Source organism: Canis lupus, chromosome 11, assembly GCF_003254725.2.
Source record: "Canis lupus dingo isolate Sandy chromosome 11, ASM325472v2, whole genome shotgun sequence".
Lineage (NCBI taxonomy): Eukaryota > Metazoa > Chordata > Mammalia > Carnivora > Canidae > Canis > Canis lupus.
The window spans coordinates 19,734,423-19,759,019 of record NC_064253.1 but is presented as its reverse complement, the minus strand read 5'-3'; positions in this window follow the sequence as shown (position 1 = coordinate 19,759,019).

Here is a 24,597-nt window from a genome sequence, read left to right as displayed (position 1 = left end):
TCTCATACTATCTCTAGGTGGATACTGTCAGAATTAAGTTAAATTATAGAACACCCAGCTGGTGTCAGAGAATTGCTTGGTGGTATTGGAAAAACTTCAAATTGTAATCATTATCAGAATCGTAATGAATAATTGAAACTATTGCAGGAAGGAGAGATTAACTAAAGAATTGGAGCAATTGATTATATTTGTTCTCTGTGGCCCTGAGGGTTGGCCCTAGAACATATGAGTAGAATATCCAGACAGATTTACTTGGGTTCTGTTTGATGAGAAATTTAATATAACTGCATTTCATTACTTTTCAAGAAGACGTTCTGGCATAAAGACAGTGAATAAAGGGGGTTAGTATAGGGCCACCTTGTTATAAAATTCAGTAAACTTGTTGAGATCTGTTACATGCTAGATGCTGTACAAGGTAAAAAAAAAAAAAAAAAAGTGAAATATGTCCGACCTGTTCCCAGAATACCTTATGGTCTAATCGGGGATGGTAATGGTAGACTATACATATAAACAGATTTACTGAATGGATTCTGGAAAGTGACATGATCGAGGTTCAGAGTACTATAAGAACTTAGTGAAAATATTCTAAGTGATGAATTCATAATCACTCTAAATGCCCAAAGGGCCACTACTAATTTGTCTATAATGTTTTCTTTTGAGAAGGGAAATTTACCCCAAGATGAATACTTGTTGTTTTTAGAGAGGGAGAGAGAGAGGAGAGGAGAGAAGAAGCAGAGAGGGAAGGAGAGAATCCTAGGCAGGCTCATGTCCAGTGCAGAGCCTGATGTGGGGTGCAATCTCACAACCCAGAGATCATGACCTGAGGTGAAATTCAGAGTTGTATGCTTAACCAACAAAGCTTCCCAGCACCCCAGAAAGCAATGGTTTTTAAAGACAAAAGGGAATGCTCGAATATGTTATTACAAAGAATTTGATTGGTGTTGATGGCAGAAAACTAATCTTGACTGAATGTAATTGGTTGCTAAGGCTGTCACTAACCAAAATCTCCTACTATAGCGAGTTGCAGGTGTTTGAGCTAAGTCCTTGGAATGTTTGCAGTTTGGCCCAGTTTAAAAGTTCATGGCTCTTACAGTGACAACATACATGAGTCTCATCTCCTTAATGGTTTCACAGCTCCATTTTAAAATCCCTGGACAGAGGTGCCTCGGTGGCTCAGTTGGTTAATTGTATGCCTTCAGCTCAGGTCATGATCCTGGAGATCAAACATTGCATTGGGCTCCCCTATCAGCAGGGAGTCTGCTTCTCCCTTGCCCCTCACCTTGCTTGTGCTCTCTTTCTCTCACTCTCAAATAAATAAAACCTTTAAAAAATATAAAAATTAAAGAAATAAAATCCCTGGACATAAGGGACTCCATTGCATTTTGCCTTTCTGCTTTTTTTTTTTTTTTTTCAAGATCTTTCTCTGAAAACATCATTGATCAACCATAGATTTATTTAGTCCTGCATCACTGGATGGACCTATCCCTGGAAGTCATGCCTCACATTGGGGGCGATTTTTAATTTTAATGATCGTTTCAAGGAGTCACTGTTGTAGGGGTCAGGCCCCACTGAGAAACAAGGAGGCAGTCAGGAAATGGTTCTTAGGTAGTGTCCTCATCTGGGGCTTTATTAAGCCACCTGGAGGTTCAGGAGAATCAGTCTATGGAGTGACCATAATCAGATGCCTGTAGAGGTTTTGGATGGACCTTTCTTAGCAAGATGACAAGGATAAAAGAGCAATTAGCAATAATAATAGTCTAAAAATCTCATGGACAATAAGGATTAATACCTGAAATTGTAAAGAATGTTTGATTATTAAGTATATAAGAGCTCAGTAATGTTAGTTTCTCAAGGCAGGAGTGGTTTCATTACCTGCTATGGTTCCATCTAGCCCCTTGGTGGAGTGTCCTATAAAAACCAATAGCTAATTTCTCCAGTTTTTCTGGTTCATAAAATCCATCCTGAAAAGCATCTATCATGGTCATCTGTGCAAACATAAGCTGTACACTTGGACAAATTATAGCAGAGGTTACTGTTTTTAGTAAGCATTTGATTAATAGCGCTATCATTTGTGCTATCATTCTTAACATGGTCCTATTCCTGATCATAACCAACTAAAGAGACTGAAATGATGTCCAAGTCTTGGCCTGTGTCGTTCCTCAGCTATGTTGACATTATGCTTTATGGTTTTTAGTTCTTGTGTTATTTTGCCAGATTGATTAACATAAAAACAACATTCTTCTAATAGGGCACAAGTGCCCCCTTTTTTGCGCCATGAAGATATCAAGTGGATATCAAGTGCCCATCTGTTTTGTAGGACAACTTCTGCCAGGCCATCAGGTTGCATTTGTGGGTATTCAAATGCTTAAAGAAGATTGTTAAAGGTGGTGGCCATCATGACTATGGATAGGGTTGTGTATTGCTTTTTCCTAGTCTATTATTCCCACCCAAGGAAATAAGTCTAAGGTAAAGGAAAGACCAAGGCCCTTTCTGTCTGCCATTGAGTTACTGGTTGGCATCCATCCAAAATTTTAACCTTCTCAGCTTCACCAAAGTCTTTTGAATTGATATGAGAGGGATCTCAGATTTGGTACATGAGCAGTGGAAAGAAGAGCTTTTCCAGTAGTGGTGTCTGGGGCAAGAACAACAACCCCATAATACCCTTTCCATTTAATAGGAGGAGTGGAGTAAATATTGGTGCCATACACACAAAAATATCCAGAACCTTCTAGGGACGAGGGTTAAGTGGGTATCTTTGCCCAGACTCTCTTGTCAATTTCAGAGGACGAAATCTCATGATCACAAATGTAATTTTCACAGAGTACATATAATCTGATTTGCTGGAATTATGCAAGTGATTATTATATATTTAAAATAGATCTTTTTTATATACTTGAGGTAGTAAATGAGTTTCATTATTAGGAATCAGACACAAGCTAAACTATGGCATGTTTCTAGGCACAAAATAGATGGAATTAAGTTTCCACCATTCTTCAGATTTTTAAAATCAGTTTTCCATATTGTTCCATTAGGGGGAAGTACATCTGCTTCCCATTATCAAGATCATTATAGATTTCATTTCCCCATCATAAGGATAATTATGAGAAATCACATTGTGGTCATGTAAACTCCAGTGTAGAATGAATTTGTGACTGAATCTTATAAAAGTGTGTAGTTATGAACATCAAATGGAGGACAACGTAATGTTCTACCAGTACCATTTATATTTTCAAAACATAAGGTAAGATTATTATTCAATTCCCTTATAAGCAGAGAGGAATCCAGTAGAAGGCATTTTATCTAGGATATATTTTCCAGATAGAAGTTGATGTTTTCAAATACACCAAAAAAGAATCCTACATTTTTGCAGGTAAGTTTTCTTTTCCTCAGGGATAGAGGTGAAGCTTTAATTCAGGCACCTCATGAGTGTGATTTGATCTGGCACAAATACGGAGTCAGGTTTGCAGAATCAGAAAGTTTTTGCAGAGTCAGGACAAAAGGTTCTGATAAGGTTTGACTAGCAGTGAGGATCACAAGAAAAAATAAAATGTTAACCCAGAGGCTAAAATTATTCCTAATAACAGAGACCATTGTAGGACAAACTAAGAGTAAAACAGATATGTTGGCTAGTATATGAGTTCCATGCAGGATAGAGTAATTGACAAGTGAGAAGTTTAATCCGCAGGGCACATAATCAATATGAAAGCAGCCATACTTATTCCAGAACTATAGAGTTTTACCATCAATTAAGGGGTCCTACTATGTGTAATATAGCGAAAAGCATTAAGATACTTATGAGGACAAGTAATAGCCCAAATAGTTGAGTCCAGCATTCCTTCATGACCAATTCCCCAAAGAATCTGTGGGGTGCTAAGTTAAAATCCTTACCATAAACCTATTGAAAGAATTCTTCATGTTGTGCAAAGAGGTCTGCAGGAAGGAGTAGAAGAATATATGTTACAAATGATGTCCTAGTCCTTTATAGAAAAGTAGATAAAGGAGCTTCCTCAATAAGATGATTCTGAAAAGGAGTTATAAAGAAAATAAGTTATTGGTTAAAAAAAAAAAGAACTGGAGTGCCTAGGTGGCTCAGCTGGTTAAATGTCTGCCTCTAGCACAGGTCACAATCTCAGGGTCCTGGAATGGAGCCCTGTGTTAGGATCTTTGCTCAGCGAGGAATCTGCTTCTCCTTCTTCCTCTGCCCCTCTTCCCCGCCTCATGAGGTCTGTAAGTGCCAGCTGCTAACATACATGTTAGGTTGAGCAGCAATTCCTCCCATAGCAGTGCTGCATTTCCTCAAGGGAATCCCTGAGGCTACTCATAGTTATGGTACCCTACTATAAGAGGCGCCTTCTCTTGGGATCCAGTAGGTCTCAACTGTCCCCTGCCCTCATTTTCGCAGCTCCAAACAACTTCAACATTTGATCCAGGTTTTTATCACCTTCCTTCCCCCTTGAGGTTAGCTGCCACTTTCTATCACTCTAATTGACATTGTTAGGAGGTGGTTGGTCTCCTGTATGACCTCTTTATCTAGATTTAAGGTTCTGTGAGAATTACTAAGAATCAGATCCTAAGATATCCCTATCATGAGCCACAAAACATGAAGAGTTTTCATTTTACCCTGGATCAACATAGGCACTCCAGAGGATGTAGCCACAGGTGAGGCTATCCAACTCTGCTGGGTTGTCTTGTCAGTAAGTGATGAACAGCATCTGGGTTTCTGAATTAAGGACACAGCTCATACATACAGGAGTAACTGCTTGTACACTTTAAGAAAAAAAAAAAAGCCCTTAAATCCTCTTTAAGGGATAGACAAAGGAGTCCACCTATCAGAAAGAGCACTTAGATTTTACCCGTTAATAGGTGCTCAAAGCATTTCATAGCATCTTCTGCTTGTATCAGGATTCATTCCTTGAGTACAGAAACATGAGCATGAGAGAATAAGGACAGTTTCTAGGATCGGTGTTACAATCCCATCTATTGGCCTAATTCCATCCCATACAGAGCTCATATACATTCCAAGGATCTTGTCACTTAAATCAGTAGGTTACTCAGGTGGAGCAAGGTCTAAACAGAAAACTCTGAGAAAATGGGGTCCTCAAGCAGAGGTTCTTGAAAGAAAGCATCTGTAGGTTCACATGAGGAAGTAGGAAAGGGAATTCTTGAGTCTAGGATCCCACAAAAAAGTTGAAGATTGGGCTGAACAGTACTGTTATAATCTAGTCTAAAATCCAAGGGCAGAGAAAGGCTCAAAAGAGGCCCCTTGAGACAGAAAAGAATCAGGACTGGAACACAGCTAGGGGACAAGAATTACAAAAGAGGGACCATGTGCTTCTATGAGGACCAAGTAGATACCAAGTCAGGAATTTGAAAGACAAAGAGCTGAACAATAGGAATACGAGGACTAGTAAAAGCCATTACCTTAGAGCTTGCCTTTCAAGATCCAGCAAGACAAAATGAATCCGAACCTAAATGAACATTAAAGTATTTCTCAGATTTCAAGCTACCTGATTGAGAGGGAGGGAAGAATAAGGAATGTTAAATTAATAGCCCTGGGGTCTTGAAGAAAGGCTTTGTAAAAGATGTATCTCAGAAAAGGCAAATGTCCTATAAAGCACTCTAGATACTAGGAGTCATGCCTCAAAGATTTGAATGAGTTGGAGGCAGAAAGTAGCTATAAAGTAAGCCTACTGAAGGCACCAGGAGGACAATGGACTACAGACATAGCTTCTGACATGGGTTGAGTCCGAATAGGAAAGATAATAGCCTGTAACCCTATCAAGGATGGGTGCTGTTAGCTTTAAGAAGAGATTATGCCACAGTTAGAACCAAGCTTGGGCCAACTAAAGAAAGTCCCACAAAATTTCTCTCTCTCTCTCTCTCAAATATATAATAAATAAAATCTTAACAACAAAAAAAGGACAAGGAAATACATAGGGTTGATCCAGTGTCTTGGGAACGCTGTTGACCTAGATGTTGTGAGCTTCAACTCTGGGTCAGTTTGAGTGTTAGGTATGCATTTGTTCTAATGTCTGGAGCTCAGATTGGAGGTCTAGAGTTTTCTTTAAATGAGAAACATGAACCCAAGAATCAATCCCTTTTAGTTTAACTGTGTAAGGGTTGGTTAAGAGTGCCTGGTAGGGTCTTTATGAAATTGTAGATATGTTTGAAGAGATGTCTTTTATAGTAGACAGATTCTCTAGGTGGTAGATCATGGCAGAGGAGGTCTTCATCTCCCAGGATGTGTTATGCAAAGATTTTTCTACTAAGCGTGTATTTTTCTTTAAGGCCTTTAATTGATTTTTGCAGTATTCAGACATTTCTCTTTTGATCAGTATGGGCTCACAGGCCCCAGAGTCTAGTCCCATAGGTCTTCCAGTTATGATTTCAGAGAGAGATATCTTTTTCCCAAAGGTTGTGCTCCTTAGCTTTATTTTTTTTTAATTTTTTTCTTTTTTTTTTTTTTTATTTATGATAGTCACAGAGAGAGAGAGAGAGAGGCAGAGACACAGGCAGAGGGAGAAGCAGGCTCCATGCACCGGGAGCCCGACGTGGGATTCGATCCGGGGTCTCCAGAATCGCGCCCTGGGCCAAAGGCAGGCGCCAAACCGCTGCGCCACCCAGGGATCCCGCTCCTTAGCTTTAATAACAGAAGTCGCAGAGCCTTAGTCCAGGGTGAAAGTTTCTGTCATTTGGCTGTGTTTAATTATGCCAGTGGTTTCTTTTTTTTTTTTTATTGGAGTTTAATTTTCCAACATTTAGCATAAAACCCAGTGCTCATCCTGCCAGGTGCCCCCCTCAGTGCCCATCACCCAGTCACCCCAACCCCCCACCCACCTCCCTTTCCACTACCCCTTGTTCCTTTCCCAGAGTTAGGAGTCTCTCATGTTTTGTCACCCTCACTGATATTTTCACTCATTTTCTCTCCTTTCCCTTTATTCCCTTTCACTAATTTTTATATTCCCCAAATGAATGAGAACATATAATGTTTGTCCTTCTCCGATTGACTTATTTCACTCGGCATAATACACTCAGTTCCATCCACGTCAAAGCAAATGGTGGGTATTTATCATTTCTAATGGCTGAGTAATATTCCATTATATACATAAACCACATCTTCTTTATCCATTCATCTTTCAATGGACACCGAGGCTCCTTCCACTGTTTGGCTATTGTGGCCATTGCTGCTAGAAACATCGGGGTGCAGGTATCCTGCCATTTCACTGCATCTGTATCTTTGGAGTAAATACCCAGCAGTGCAATTGCTGGGTCATAGGGCAGATCTATTTTTAACTCTTTGAGGAACCTCCACACAGTTTTCCAGAGTGGCTGCACCAGTTTACATTTCCACCAAAAGTGCAAGAGCGTTCCCCTTTCTCCACATCCTCTCACATTTGTTGTTTCCTGCCTTGTTAATTTTCACCATTCTGACTGGTGTGAGGTGGTATCTCATTGTGGTTTTGATTTGTATTTCCCTGATGGCCAATGATGCGGAGCATTTATGTGCTTGTTGGCCATGTGTATGTCTTTCTCTGTGAGATTTCTGTTCATGTCTTTTGCCCATTTCATGATTGGATTGTTTCTTTGCTGTTGAGTTTAAAGAGTTCTTTACAGATCTTTGATACTAGCCCTTTATCTGATACGTCATTTGCAAATATCTTCTCCCATTCTGTAGGTTGTCTTTTAGTTTTGTTGACTGTTTCTTTTGCTGTGCAGAAGCTTTTTATCTTGATGAAGCCCAATAATTCATTTTTGCTTTTGTTTCTCTTGACGTCATGGATGTATCTTGCAGGAAGTTGCTGTGGCCAAGTTCAAAAGGGGTGTTGCCTGTGTTCTCCTCTAGGATTTTGATGGAATCTTGTCTCACATTTAGATCTTTCATCCATTTTGAGTTTATCTTTGTGTATGGTATAAGAGAATGGTCTAGTTTCATTCTTCTGCATGTGGCTGTCCAATTTTCCCAGCACCATTTATTGAAGAGACTGTCTTTTTTCCAGTGGATAGTCTTTCCTGCTTTGTCGAATATTAGTTGACCATAAAGTTGAGGGTCCACTTCTGGATTCTCTATTCTGTTGCATTGATCTATGTGTCTGTTTTTGTGCCAGTACCACACTGTCTTGATGACCACAGCTTTGTAGTACAACCTGAAATCTGGCATTGTGATGCCCCCAGCTCTGGTTTTCTTTTCTTTTTCTTTTCTGGTTTTCTTTCTTATATTCCCCCTGGCTATTTGGGGTCTTTTCTGATTCCACACAAATCTTAAGATGATTTGTTCCAACTCTCTGAAGAAAATCCATGGTATTTTGATAGGGATTGCATTAAATGTGTAAATTGCCCTGGGTAACATTGACATTTTCACAATATTAATTCTTCCAATCCATGAGCATGGAATATTTTTCCATCTCTTTGTGTCTTCCTCAATTTCTTTCAGAAGTGTTCTGTAGTTTTTAGGGTATAGGTCCTTTACCTCTTTGGTTAGGTTTATTTCTAGGTATCTTATGCTTTTGGGTGCAATTGTAAATGGGATTGACTCCTTAATTTCTCTTTCTTCAGTCTCATTGTTACTGTATAGAAATGCCACTGACTTCTGGGCATTGATTTTGTATCCTGCCACACTGCCAAATTGCTGTATGAGTTCTAGCAATCTTGGGGTGGAGTCTTTTGGGTTTTCTATGTACAGTATTATGTCACCTGCAAAGAGGGAGAGTTTGACTTCTTCTTTGCCAATTTGAATGCCTTTTATTTCTTTTTTGTTGTCTGATTGCTGAGGGTAGGACTTCTAGTACTATGTTGAATAGCAGTGGTGAGAGTGGACATCCCTGTCTTGTTCCTGATCTTAGGGGAAAGGCTCCCAGTGTTTCCCCATTGAGAATGATATTTGCTGTGGGCTTTTCATAGATGGCTTTTAAGATGCTGAGGAATGTTCCTTCTATCCCTACACTTTGAAGAGTTTAGATCAGGAATGGATGCTGTATTTTGTCAAATGCTTTATCTGCATCTATTGAGAGGATCATATGGTCCTTGTTTTTTCTCTTGTTGATATGATCAATCACATTGATTGCTTTACAAGTGTTGACACAGTCTTGCATCCCCGGGATAAATCCCACTTGGTCATGGTGAATAATCTTCTTAATGTATTGTTGGATCCTATTGGCTAGTATCTTGTTGAGAATTTTTGCATCTGTGTTCATCAGGGATATTGGTCTGTAATTCTCCTTTTTGGTGGGGTCTTTGTCTGGTTTTGGAATTAAGGTGATGCTGGCCTCGTAGAACAAGTTTGGACGTATTCCATCTCTTTCTATCTTTCTGAACAGCTTTAGTAGAATAGGTACGGTTTCTTCTTTAAACGTTTGATAGAATTCCCCTAGGAAGCCATCTGGCCCTGGACTTTTGTGTCTTGAGAGGTTTTTGATGACTGCTTCAATTTCCTCCCTGGTTATTGGCCTGTTTAGGTTTTCTATGTCTTCCTGTTCCAGTTTTGGTAGTTTGTGGTTTTCCAGAAATGCGTCCATGTCTTCTAGATTGCCTAATTTATTGGTGTATAGCTGCTCATAATATGTTTTTTAAATCATTTGTATTTCCTTGGTATTGGTGGTGATCTCTCTTTTCTCATTCATGATTTTATTAATTTGAGTCTTCTCTCTCTTCTTTTTAATAAGGCTGGCTAATGGTTTATCTATCTTATTAAACTTTCAAAGAAACAACTCCTGGTTTTGTTTATCTGTTCCACAGTTCTTCTGGTTTCTATTTCATTGAGTTCTGCTCAAATCTTTATTAACTCTTTTCTTCTGCTGGGTACAGGATCTATCTGCTGTTCTTTCTCTAGCTCCTTTAGGTGCAAGGTTAGTTTTTGTATTTGAGTTCTTTCCAGTTTTTGGATGGATGCTTGTATTGCGATGTATTTCCCCCTCAGGACTGCTTTTGCCTTAGCCCAAAGATTTTGAATGGTTGTATCTTTATTCTCATTATTTTCCATGAATCTTTTTAATTCTTCTCTAATTTCCTGGTTGACCGTTTCATCTTTTAGCAGGATGGTCTTTAACCTCCACGTGTTTGAAATCCTTCTAAACTTCTTTTTGTGGTTTAGTTCTAGTTTCAAAGCATCATAGTCTGAAAATATGCAGGGTACGATCCCAATCTTTTGGTATCGGTTAAGACCTGATTTGTGACCCAGTATGTGGTCTATTCTGGAGAAAGTTCCATGTGCACTTGAGAAGAATGTGTATTCAGTTGCGCTGGGATGTAAAGTTCTGTGAATACCTGTGAAATCCATCTGGTCCAGTGTATCATATAATGCTCTTGTTTCTTTGGAGATGTTGTTTTGAGAAGACCTATCAATTGTAGAAAGTGCTATATTCAAGTCTCTAAGTATAAGTGTATTATTATCTAAGTATGTCTTAACTTTGGTTATTAATTGATTGATGTACTTGGCAGCTCCTGCATTCGGGGCATAAATCTTCATGATTGTTAGTCCTCTTGTTGGATAGATCCTTTAAGTATGATATAGTGTCCCTCTTCATTTCTTACTACAGTCTTTGGCATAAACTTTAATTTATCTGATATGAGGATTGCTACTCCTGCTTTCTTTTGAGGACCATTTGAATGGTTCTCCAACCTTTCATTTTCAGGCTGTAGGTGTCCTTAGGTCTAAAGTAAGTCTCTTGTAGACAGAAAATAGATGGGTCTTGCTTTTTTATCCAGTCTGAAACCCTGTGCCTTTTGATGGGATCATCAGGTCCATTCATGTTCAGAGTTACTATTGAAAAATATGAATTTAGTGTCATCATGATATCTATTCAGTCCCTATTTTTGTGGATTATTTCCTCGGACTTCCTCTTTAATTTACAGAGTTCCCCTTAATATTTCCTGCAGAGCTGGTTTGGTGATCAGAGTTCTTTCAGTTTCTGCCTATCTTGGAAGCTCTTTATCATTCCTTCTATTCTGAATGAGAGCCTTGCTGGATAAAGTATTCTTGGCTGCATGTTCTTCTCGTTTAGGACCCTGAATACATCCTGCCAGCCCTTTCTGGCCTGCAAGGTCTCTGTGGAGAGGTCTGCTGTTAACCTAATACTTCTCCCCATAAAGGTTAGGGATCTCTTGTCTCTTGCTGCTTTAAGGATCTTCTCTTTATCTTTGGAATTTGTAAGTTCACTATTAAATGTTGGTGTTTGAACGGTTTTTATTGATTTTAGGTGGGAGATCTCTCTATCTCCTGGATCTGAATGCCTGTTTCCCTCCCCTAATTAGGGAAGTTCTCAGCTATGACTTGTTCAAATTCACTTTCTGGTCCTCTGGCCCTCTCGGTGCCCTCTGGAATCCCAATTAAACGTAGATTTTTCCTTTTGAGGCTGTCATTTATTTCCCTTAACCTATCCTCATGATCTTTTAATTGTTTTTCTCTTTTTTCCTCAGCTTCCTTCCTTGCCATCAACTTGTCTTCTATGTCACTCACTCTTCTACTTCGTTAACCCTCATTGTTAGGACCTCCAGTTTAGATTGCATCTCATTTAATTGATTTTTAATTTCGGCCTGTTTAGATCTAAATTCTGCAGTCATGAAATCTCTTGAATCCTTTATGCTTTTTTTCTAGAGCCACCAGTAGCTTTATAACTGTGCTTCTGAATTGGCTTTCTGGAATTGAATTGTAATCCAAATTCTGTAACTCTGTAGGAGAGAGTACTGTTTCTGGTTCTTTCATTTGTGGTGAGTTTTTCCTTCTAGTCATTTTGCTCAGTGCAGAGTGGCTAAAAACAAATTGTACTGGATAAAGGAGAAAAAGAGAAAAAAAGGCGGGGGTGGGGGGGACAAACAGAAAACAAAAAGAAGAATGGGTATCCTCTGATTCTGTATTTTGTAAGTTCCTAGACTTCCACTGGAACTTTCCAGCACTGCTTGGTCAAGAACTTGCTCTTCCCCTGTCCTTCCAGCTGGTCTTCGTGGGGAGGGGCCTGCTGTGTTGATTCTCAGGTGTGTGTACTTGGGGGAGTTTCCCAGCCTCTTTCCAGGTGTATGGCTGTTTATCCTGTGAGGCTCCTGCTCCTTGGCGGCCCCGCTCCGTCCCAGGTACAAGGTGACACCAGGAGGAACAACAGTGGCAGTGGCCAGGTCTCCAGCTCTAGAGTCAGCTCCAGCAGTAACTACCACAGTCTCCCCGTCGGCAAGGGCCTGGATGCTCCCGGGGCAGGGGCGCTGATGTGCATAGCTCGGGGTCGTCCGCGGCAGAAGCGTCTTCGCTGTCCTGTGTCCTCCCAGCCTCTGCCTGTCCTGGGGGGATCACCGGATCTTGGGCTGTGACCCCCAGGGCCCTGGGCTCAGGGGCCTGTGCCGCTGGAATCGCCCTCCCTGGCCTCGCAGCCTCCTCCGGAGTCGCTGCCTGAGCCACCGCCCGAGCTACTCCCCGCCCGCTGGGCGCGCGCTGCAGCCCTTTAGGGAGCTCCGCAGGGGTGTGTGGCGCGCTCTCCCCTGGGGCGTAGTTCCTGTTAGTGCCCCTGGGAATCTAAGGGCATCCCTTACCCTCTTGGGATCCTGCTCGAGTTCCCTGTGAGTGCCTTTCTGTCTGGGAAGATTGGTAAAGTTCCTGCTTCTCCGGGCCTGGGCTTTCCTGTCCTGGGGGCACTTGCCACCTGGCCTTAGCTGGGCTCCTCGCGGGGACCCCTCCCCCTTGGATGCTTTTTTATTTCTTTATTTTTTTTCCGTCTTCTTACCTTGATAGAAGGGCGAACTCTTCTCACTGTAGCATTCCAGCTGTTCTCTCTTTAAATCTCAGGCCGAATTTGTAGGTTTTCAGGACGATTTGAAAGTTATCTAGGGGGATCCCTGGGTGGCGCAGCGGTTTAGCGCCTGCCTTTGGCCGAGGGCGCGATCCTGGAGACCTAGGATCGAATCCCACATCGGGCTCCCGGTGCATGGAGACTGCTTCTCTCTGTGCCTATGTCTCTGCCTCTCTCTCTCTCTCTCTCTCTCTCTCTCTCTGTGTGACTATCATAAATAAATAAAAATTAAAAAAAAAAAAGAAAAAGAAAAGAAAGTTATCTAGGCAAGTTGGTGGGGACAGGTGACTTGGGGACCCTACTCCTCCGCCATCTTGCCCCCTGCCATTGGTTTCTAACAATCCTGATAATTGGAATGGTAGGTGCAATGAAAATGCTGTAGCCTGGGCCATATTTTATAAACTGCCTTGATTATTTGTCTTATAAAATGAATTCCTCTATCACTATGTAATTCAAGTGGAATTCCCCAGTTGGGTATGATTTTCTCTAGTAACACCCTGGCCATTGCTAATGCAGTGGCTCTGCAACAAAGACTTCCACCCAATGGGAGTATATGCAAAACATTACCAGTACATATTTGTATCCTTGTGAGGGGAGTAGCTGGATGAAATCCCATTGCCAAACCTCACAGGGTCCTGAGGACGGAAATGCCCCCATGGAACTCTGAATAGGCTTCCCAAGGGTATGCTTGTGGCAAATTAAATAGCAGTGGTAAGTTTCTGCTGCCATTACATGAGATGGATTCCACCCCCCCAAAATTGTTTCTCCCAGTCTATCATTTTTATCTGTGTTCCAATGGGTCATTTCATGGATAATTTAAAAAATCATTTTCTGTAGGTAATCAGGGAGGACTGGCTGCCTATTTGGGCCCTACCAAAGGTGAGTTGAGATAAAATTTACAATTTGAGCACTTTTTTATTTCTTTAGTAATAGTATTCTGTTAACTGTCCTTAATTGTTTTGGGTCACTACGGGACTTAAAAGGAGTTAAAGCTGATAGTAATTTCAATGTGGAATGATTTTGTAGAGCTGTACGGGTTTTTTTTTCTTTCTTTTTCTTTTTTTGTAGCAGCATCTGCCATATGATTGCCCATATTTTCCTCAATTGGCTGAAGAATTTTCATTATAGCTAAATGTTTGGGTATTTGAATTGAATCAATAATTTTGGTACTTAAGAACTATTTTTAATTTGTTCCTCAAAGGTGGTGGAAATTCTGTTTTGGGGCTCCTGGGTGGCTCAGTTGGTTAAGTGTCAGTCTCTTAATTTTGGTTCACGTCATGATCTCAGGGTTGTGAGACTGAGTCCCACCTGGGGCTCCCTTCTCAGCAGGGAGTCTGCTTAAGTTCTCTCTCTAGAGGCACTTGGGTAGTTCAGTTAGTTAAGCATTTGGCTGTTGCTTTCAGCTCAGGTCATGATTTCATGATTGTGAGATGGAACCCAGAGCTGGGCTCCATACTCAGTGAGAAATTTGCTTGAGATTTTCTTTCTTTCTCCTTCTGCCCATAAATAAATAAGTAGGTAGGTAAGTAGGTAGGTAGGTAGGTAAGTAAGTAGGTAGATAGATAAATTCTTTTTAAAAATCCTCTTTTCAGAGCATTATGAAATTATATGCAATCCTGAAAACATATTGGCTTTATACAGTTGGCTACTTTATCTTTTGCTAAGAGGCAGGCCCACATTATAGCAAAAAGTCAGCCTGTTAGGCCAAGGAAGTCTACAATATGAGATTTGCTTCAAAAAGTTCAGTAACTGGGGGTACCTGGGTGGCTCAGTAATTGTCTATCTTTGGCTTGGGTTGTGATCCTGCAGTCCCAGGATCAAGTCCCAAATCAGGCTCCTACCAGGGGTCTGCTTCACCCTCTGCCTGTGTCTCTGCCTCTCTTTGTGTCTCTCATGAATAAATAAATAAAATCTTAAAAAAAAAGTTCAGTAATTGAAGTTATAGTATCACCAGTCCGATATTTCCACTTTCCATCTTTCAGTTTTTTTAATAAAATAATTTTTTATTGGTGTTCAATTTACCAACTTACAGAATAACACCCAGTGCTCATCCCGTCAAGTGTCCCCCTCAGTGCCCGTCACCCACTCACCCTCACCCCCCGCCCTCCTCACCTTCCACCACCCTTAGTTCATTTCCCAGAGTTAGGAGTCTTTATGTTCTGTCTCCCTTTCTGATATTTCCCACACATTTCTTCTCCCTTCCCTTATATTCCCTTTCACTATTATTTATATTCCCCAAATGAATGAGAACATGCACTGTTTGTCCTTCTCTGATTGACTTACTTCACTCAGCATAATACCCTCCAGTTCCATCCACGTTGAAGCAAATGGTGGGTATTTGTTGTTTCTAATGGCTGAGTAATATTCCATTGTATACATAAACCACATCTTCTTTATCCATTCATCTTTCAATGGACACCGAGGCTCCTTCCACTGTTTGGCTATTGTGGCCATTGCTGCTAGAAACATCGGGGTGCAGGTGTCCCGGCGTTTCATTGCATATGAATCTTTGGGGTAAATCCCCAACAGTGCAATTGCTGGGTCGTAGGGCAGGTCTATTTTTAACTCTTTGAGGAACCTCCACACAGTTTTCCAGAGTGGCTGCACCAGTTCACATTCCCATCAACAGTGTAAGAGGGTTCCCTTTTCTCCGCATCCTCTCCAACATTTGTGGTTTCCTGCCTTGTTAATTTTCCCCATTCTCACTGGTGTGAGGTGGTATCTCATTGTGGTTTTGATTTGTATTTCCCTGATGGCAAGTGATGCAGAGCATTTTCTCATGTGCATGTTGGCCATGTCTGTGTCTTCCTCTGTGAGATTTCTGTTCATGTCTTTTGCCCATTTCATGATTGGATTGTTTGTTTCTTTGCTGTTGAGTTTAATAAGTTCTTTATAGATCTTGGAAACTAGCCCTTTATCTGATAGGTCATTTGCAAATATCTTCTCCCATTCTGTAGGTTGTCTTTTAGTTTTGTTGACTGTATCCTTTGCTGTGCAAAAGCTTCTTATCTTGATGAAGTCCCAATAGTTCATTTTTGCTTTTGTTTCTTTTGCCTTCGTGGATGTATCTTGCAAGAAGTTACTGTGGCTGAGTTCAAAAAGGGTGTTGCCTGTGTTCTCCTCTAGGATTTTGATGGAATCTTGTCTCACATTTAGATCTTTCATCCATTTTGAGTTTATCTTTGTGTATGGTGAAAGAGAGTGGTCTAGTTTCATTCTTCTGCATGTGGATGTCCAATTTTCCCAGCACCATTTATTGAAGAGACTGTCTTTCTTCCAATGGATAGTCTAATAATAAAGGAGGAATCCTTTATCGAATATTAGTTGACCATAAAGTTCAGGGTCCACTTCTGGGTTCTCTATTCTGTTCCATTGATCTATGTGTCTGTTTTTGTGCCAGTACCACACTGTCTTGATGACCACAGCTTTGTAGTACAACCTGAAATCTGGCATTGTGATGCCCCCAATATGGTTTTCTTTTTTAAAATTCCCCTGGCTATTCGGGGTCTTTTCTGATTCCACACAAATCTTAAAATAATTTGTTCTAACTCTCTGAAGAAAGTCCATGGTATTTTGATAGGGATTGCATTAAACGTGTAAATTGCCCTGGGTAACATTGACATTTTCACAATATTAATTCTGCCAATCCATGAGCATGGAATATTTTTCCATCTCTTTGTGTCTTCCTCAATTTCTTTCAGAAGTGTTCTATAGTTTTTAGGATATAGATCCTTTACCTCTTTGGTTAGGTTTATTCCTAGGTATCTTATGCTTTTGGGTGCAATTGTAAATGGGATTGACTCCTTAATTTCTCTTTCTTCAGTCTCATTGTTAGTGTATAGAAATGCCATTGATTTCTGGGCATTGATTTTGTATTCTGCCATGCTACCAAATTGCTGTATAAGTTCTAGCAATCTTGGGGTGGAGGCTTTGGGTTTTCTATGTAGAGTATCATGTCATTGGCGAAGAGGGAGAGTTTGACTTCTTCTTTGCCAATTTGAATGCCTTTAATGTCTTTTGTTGTCTGATTGCTGAGGCTAGGACTTCTAGTACTATGTTGAATAGCAGTGGTGAGAGTGGACATCCCTGTCTTGTTCCTGATCTTAGGGGAAAGGCTCCCAGTGCTTCCCCATTGAGAATGATATTTGCTGTGGGCTTTTCATAGATGGCTTTTAAGATGTTGAGGAATGTTCCCTCTATCCCTACACTCTGAAGAGTTTAGATCAGGAATGGATACTGTATTTTGTCAAATGCTTTCTCTGCATCTAATGAGAGAATCATATGGTTCTTGTTTTTTCTCTTGCTGATATGATGAATCACATTGATTGTTTTATGAGTGTTGAACCAGCCTTGTGTCCCAGGGATAAATCTTACTTGGTCATGGTGAATAATTTTCTTAATGTGCTGTTGGATCCTATTGGCTAGTATCTTGTTGAGAATTTTTGCATCCATGTTCATCAGGGATATGGTCTGTAATTCTCCTTTTTGGTGGGGTCTTTGGTTTTGGAATTAAGGTGATGCTGGCCTCATAGAACGAATTTGGAAGTACTCCATCTCTTTCTATCTTTCCAAACAGCTTTAGTAGAATAGGTATGATTTCTTCTTTAAACGTTTGATAGAATTCCCCTAGGAAGCCATCTGGCCCTGGACTCTTGTGTCTTGGGAGGTTTTTGATGACTGCTTCAATTTCCTCCCTGGTTATTGGCCTGTTCAGGTTTTCTATGTCTTCCTGTTCCAGTTTTGGTAGTTTGTGGCTTTCCAGGAATGCGTCCATTTCTTCTAGATTGCCTAATTTATTGGAGTATAGCTGCTCATAATATGTTTTTAAAATTGTTTGTATTTCCTTGGTGTTGGTAGTGATCTCTCCTTTCTCATTCATGATTTTATTAATTTGAGTCTTCTCTCTCTTCTTTTTAATAAGTCTGGCTAATGGTTTATCTATCTTACTAATTCTTTCAAAGAACCAACTCCTGGTTTTGTTTATCTGTTCCACAGTTCTTCTGGTCTCGATTTCATTGAGTTCTGCTCGAATCTTTATTAGCTCTCTTCTTCTGCTGGGTGTAGGATCTATCTGCTGTTTTTTCTCTAGCTCCTTTAGGTGTAAGGTTAGCTTTTGTATTTGAGTTCTTTCCAGTTTTTCAATGGATGTTTGTATTGCGATGTATTTCCCCCTTAGGACTGCTTTTGCTGCATCCCAAAGATTTTGAACGGTTGTATCTTCATTCTCATTAGTTTCCGTGAATCTTTTTAATTCTTCCTTAATTTCCTGGTTGACCCTTTCATCTTTTAGCAAGATGGTCCTTAACCTCCACGTGTTTGAGGTCCTTCCAAACTTCTTGTTGTGATTTAGTTCTAATTTCAAGGCATTATGGTCTGAGAATATGCAGGGGATGATCCCAGTCTTTTGGTATTGGTTCAGACCCGATTTGTGACCCAGTATGTGGTCTATTCTAGAGAAAGTTCCATGTGCACTTGAGAAGATTGTGTATTCAGTTGAGTTTGGATGTAAAGTTCTGTAGATATCTGTGAAATCCATCTGGTCCAGTGTATCATTTAAAGCTCTCATTTCTTTGGAGATGTTGTGCTTAGAAGACCTATCGAGTATAGAAAGAGCTAGATTGAAGTCACCAAGTATAAGTGTATTATTATCTAAGTATTTCTTCACTTTGGTTATTAATTGGTTTAAATATTTGGCAGCTCCCACATTCGGGGCATATATATTGAGGATTGTTAAGTCCTCTTGTTGGATAGATCCTTTAAGTATGAGATAGTGTCCCTCTTCATTTCTCACTACAGTCTTCGGGGTAAATTTTAGTTTATCTGATATAAGGATGGCTACCCCTGCTTTCTTTTGAGGACCATTTGAATGGTAAATGGTTCTCCAACCTTTTATTTTCAGGTTGTAGGTGTCCTTCTGTCTAAAATGAAGACAGCAAATAGATGGGTCCTGCTTTTTTATCCAGTCTGAAACCCTGCGCCTTTTGATGGGGTCATTAAGCCCGTTCATGTTCAGAGTTACTATTGCCAGATATGAATTTAGTGTCATCATGATATCTATTCAGTCCTTGTTTTTGTGGATTGTTCCACTGAACTTCTTCTTAAAGGGGAATTTTAAGAGTCCCCCTTAAAATTTCTTGCAGAGCTGGTTTGGAGGTCACATATTCTTTCAGTTCCTGCCAGTCTTGGAAGCTCTTTATCTCTCCTTCCATTTTGAATGAGAGCCTTGCTGGATAAAGTATTCTTGGTTGCATGTTCTTCTCGTTTAGGACCCTGAATATATCCTGCCAGCCCTTTCTGGCCTGCCAGGTCTCTGTGGAGAGGTCTGCTGTTACCCTAATAGTCCTCCCCATAAAAGTCAGGGATTTCTTGTCTCTTGCTGCCTTAAGGATCTTCTCTTTATCTTTGGAAGTTGCAAGCTTCACTATTAAATGTCGAGGTGTTGAACGGTTTTTATTGATTTTAGGGGGGGGGGATCTCTCTATTTCCTGGATCTGAATGCCTGTTTCCCTTCCCAGATTAGGAAAGTTTTCAGCTAGAATTTGTTCAAATATGTATTCTGGCCCTCTGTCCCTTTCGGCGCCCTCGGGAACCCCAATTAAACGTAGGTTTTTCTTCCTCAGGCTGTCGTTTATTTCCCTTAATCTGCCTTCATGGTCTTTTAATTGTCTGTCTCTTTTTTCCTCAGTTTCCCTCTTTGCCATCAACTTGTCTTCTATGTCACTCACTCGTTCTTCCACCTCATTAACCCTCATCGTTAGGACTTCTAGTTTGGATTGCATCTCATTCAATTGATTTTTAATCTCTGCCTGATTGGATCTAAATTATGCAGTCATGAAGTCTCTTGAGTCCTTTATGCTTTTTTCTAGAGCCACCAGTAGCTGTATAATAGTGCTTCTGAATTGGCTTTCTGACATTGAATTGTAATCCAGATTTTGTAACTCTGTGGGAGACAGGACTGTTTCTGATTCTTTCTTTTGAGGTGAGGTTTTCCTTCTAGTCATTTTGCTCAGTGCAGAGTGGGCAAAAACAAATTGTATTGGGAAAAGGAGAAAAAGAGAGAGAGAGAAGGAAAGAAAAGAGAAAAAGAAAAAAGAAAAAAGGAAAAAAGAGAAGAAAAAGAGAAAAACAAAGAAAGGTGAAAAAAGGGTGGGGGAAGCAATCAGAAATCAAAAAGAAAAAAAAAAAAACACGGGGGAGTATCTTCTGATTCTGTATACTTTAAGTCCCTTGACTTCCCCTGGAACTTGTCCGTCTAGCTGGTCCTCTGGGGGAGGGGCCTGTTGTGCTGATTTTCAGGTGTTAGCACTTGAGGGAGCTGCTCTGCCCCCTACCTGGTGCAGGGCTCAGTGGGGGTTGTTTACCCGGTGAGGACCCAGGAGGAACAACCCCCGTGGCTGCGGCAGCCCTGGAAACCTGGATTCAGCTCCCGCAGGAACTACTGAGCTCTCCGTCTGCAGGGCCTGGAGGCTCCGGGGCGGGGCCGCTGATCTGCTCAGCTGGGGCAGGAGCGTCCTCCCGGCCTCTGCCTGTCCCGGGGGGGAGGCCAGATCCTGGGCTGTGTCCCCGCTCCCTGTGCTCCCGGCCTGCGCTGTTGCATTCGCGCTCCCGCCGCGCAGCCCCCTCCGCGGCGCCGCCGCCCGAGCCCCCCCCCCCCCCAGCTGCTCCTGGTCCCGCCTTGCGCGCTGCAGCCCTTAGGTAGCTCGGAGCACTCTCCCCGGCGCGCAGGTGTCTGTTAGTGTCCCAGGGAGCCTGAGGGCATCCCCACCCTCCTGGGGTCCTGCTCTAACTCCCTGCTGGCGCCTTTCCGCCCGGGAAGGTTGGTGCAGCTCCTGCTTCTCCGGGACGGGGCTCTCCTGTCCTGGGGGCACTCGCCCCGGCCTCAGCCCGGCTCCTCGCGGGGCCCCTCCCCCTTAGATGCCTTTTGTTTCTTTATTTCTTTTTCCCCCGTCTTCCTCCTTGATAGAAGCACGAACTCTTCTCACTGTAGCGTTTCAGCTGTTCTCTCTAAATTCAGGCTGAATTCGTAGATTTTCAGGATGATTTGAAGGTTACCTAGGTAATTTGGTGGGGACAGGTGATTTGGGGACCCTACTCTTCCGCCATCTTTAGATGGAACATAACTTTCCATCTTTCAAATAGGAACCATCACTGAACCAAAATACTTAGCATTGTCAGTAGGAGTTTCTTAAAGATCCAGTCTAGGAGTTAGTAATTGGTCAGTCACTGTAATCAGTCATAAAGAGTCTTGTCAGAAGGGAGAGGAAGAAAGTAGCTGGTTCAAGCAGTGGCACCCTGGCAGTGGTGACATTTGGAGGCGAAAGTAGGATTTCATTAAGAAGTTAATCTGCCTAGCAGACAGGTGTTGAGTATGGTGAGAGGTTTGTTTTGTTTTTGTTTTTTTAATATATATATATATTTTTTATTTATTTGAGGGACAGAGAGCAAGAGAGAGTGCAAGCAGTAGGGAGGAGCAGGAAACCTGACTGCAGGCTCCATCCCAGGAACCTAGGACCACGACCTGAGAAAGGCAGATGTTTAACTAACTGAGCCACCCAGGTGCACCAGTATGGTGAGAGTTAAGGAGAGCTTCTGCAGAATAAGGAACATAAAACAGTCAAAGGACAGTCCATGACTAATTCTACACTTTTCAACAGGCTAGCAGTTGCTGCTCTGGCTCTGTTACACTGTGGCAATCCTTTGGCTAGAAGATCTGGCTGCTGGCTATAATATTCTAAGGGCCTTTGTTGGCCTCCATGCCTTTGGGTTAAAACACCTGAGGCATTGCCTCTGCGTTTATAAACGAAAAGAAAAAAGAATAACTTACAACTTGAATGTTTCAAAGTCAGAGGGTCAGGTAAGCTATGATTTATTTCTCCAAGTGCCTTTTGGCTTAGCTAAATTCATGGAAGTGACTCAGATTGATAAACTATAGACAAGACATGTAAGGGTTGAGCAACAACAGATAAATAGGGATCTAATTCTGGCAGTTTCCAGTGAGTCCCTGGAACCTATGTGACTGTGATTCATTTGCTACAATAAAAAATTTGTTTAGTGATAGCCTTCCCAACCAGTTATATTCATTCAAGATTAGTTTTCTGCCACCAATACCAATCAATATTTTTGTAAATATGGATACAAGCATTCTTTTTTTTTTGTTTTTAAAGATGTATGGCTTATTCTCCTAGAGGGAGCACTATTTGGATTGCAGCCCAAATCTGTGTTTCTCAGATTGCAATTCTTTTTTTTTTTTTTTAAAGATCTTATTTATTTATTCATGATAGTCACACACACACAGAGAGAGAGAGAGAGAGAGAGGCAGAGACACAGGCAGAGGGAGAAGCAGGCTCCATGCAGGGAGCCCGACGTGGGATTCGATCCCGGGTCTCCAGGATCGCGCCCTGGGCCAAAGGCAGGTGCTAAACCGCTGCACCACCCAGGGATCCCTCAGATTGCAATTCTGAGACCCCAAATAAAATCCTGGTTTTTATTTTAGCTCTGTCTCCCCACCTTTTTTTTTTTTTTTGTCAACATTACTGGTGTCAAAAGAAATGGGATCCGAAGTGACACAGTGCAGTGTGTTCAGCTAAGTCCTTGGAATAGTTCCAGTTTGGCCTAATTCAGAAGTTCATGGTTCCTCTAGTGAGGGTGAGCATACAGCCAATCTCCTTAATGGCCTCTCGGTTCCATTTTAAACCTCTTGGACATATATGACTGCATTTCATTTCACCTTTCACAGAATCTCCTCTCTTTTCCTTCAGACTGAATGATAACTGTTAGTTTACCTTAAACCTCAATTATTCTGCCTATGTCTTCTCTGTTTTCATGTTACGTTTATCTAGTAGAGTTTTAAATTAAGATGTTTCATTTTTCAGTTCTATAGTTTTCAGTAGATTACCATTGTTTCTGTTATCTCGTTCTCTGAGATTTCTCTTCTCAGTAATTGTATTATTTTTCTTTACATTGTTGAACATAGTTTTAATAACTCCTTTAAAGTCCTTGTCTGCTAATTCCAACATCTGTTTCATCTTTGGGTCAGTTTCTTTTATGTCTTACGTCTAGAGTATAGGTCACATGTTCCTTGTTCTTCACATGTCTTATAATTTTATTATTATAATATGTTGGCTTCTGTAATATAATGATGTTGGGCCTCTAGATTCTTTTACATTCCTTTGAAGAATGTTGTTGTTTTATTGAGATATAACCAGCATATAACATTTTATTAGTTTTAGGTGTACAACGTAATGATTTGATTTATGTATGGATTGCTAAATGAGTACTATGATAAATCTTAGTTAAATCTTTCACCACATGTAGTTACAAATTTTTTTCCTTGTGATAACTTTTAGGATTTACTCTTTGAACAACTTTAAAATATACAGTACAGTATTGTTAACTATAGTCATGTGCTGTACATTACATCTCCAGGGCTTATTGATTTTAAATAATCTCTACAACACTCAACATGGGTCTCAAACTCACAACTCAGAGATCAAGAATCTCATGCTTCACCAACTTCATGCTTCAGCATGCTTCAGCCAGGTGCCCCTGTTTGTTTTTTAGATCCACATATAAGTGAGATCACCCTGTAATTGTCTTTATCTGCCTGACTTTTCACTTAATACCCTCAAGTTTCATCCCTGTTGTCACAAATGGCAAGATTTCCTTCATTTTTAATGACTGAATAATATTCCCATCTGTGTGTGTGTGTGTGTGTGACGTTTTTTGTTATTCATCTATTAGTATACATTTAAGTTGCTTCCATGTCTTCACTGTTATAAGTAATGCTGCAGTGAGCATGGGGGTGCAGATACATTTTCAAGAGAGTAATTTCATTTTCACTGGATAAATACACAGAAGTAGAATTGCTAGATTGTATGGTTGTTTTATTTTTAACTTTTTGAGGCTCTTCCACACTGTTTTCCACAGTGGTTGCACTAATTTACATTTCCACCAGTAATACACAAAGATTTCTTTTTCTCCACATCTTTACCAATACTTGTTATTTATATTTTGGGTAATAGCTATTATGGTGTGAGGTGGTATCTTGCTGTGGTTTTGATTTGCAATTCCTTGGTGATTGATGATAGGGTACCCTTTCATGTATCTGTTCACCATTTGAATGTCTTCTTTGGGAAACCATCTCTTCAGATCCTGTGCTCATTTTTTTTAGATCATTCTTTTCTTCTATTGATCTATATGAATCTTTTGTATAATTTGGATATTAACACCTTATCACATTCATGATTTCAAATATTTTCTCCAGTTCTGTAGATTGCCTTTTCATTTTGTTGATGATTTTTTGGTTGTATAGAAGCTTCTTATTTTGATGTCCTGTTTTCCAGTTTTTGCTATCGTTGCTTTTGTTTTGTTTTGTTTTTTTAAAGATTTTATTCATTTATTCATGAGAGAGAGGCAGAGACAAAGGCAGAGGGAGAAGCAGTCTCCACACAGGGAGCCCCACGTGGGACTCGATCCTGGGTCTCCAGGATCAGGCCCTGGGCTGAAGGCGACGCTAAACCGCTGAGCCACTCGGGCTGCCCTATCATTGCTTTTGACATCAAATCCAAAAAATCATTGTCAAGGCTAATGTCAAGGATATCATCTCCTATTTTTTTCTTTTAGGCATTTTATGATTTCAGATATTATATTCACATCATCCATCTTGAGTTGATTTTATGTACTGCATGAGAGAGTGGTCCAGTTTCATTCTTTTGCATGTGGCTGTCCAGTTTTTCCAATGCAATTTATTGAAGAGACTATTCTTTCCCCATTGTATATTATTGTCTTCTTTTTCATAAATTAATCAACCATATATACACAGGTTTAT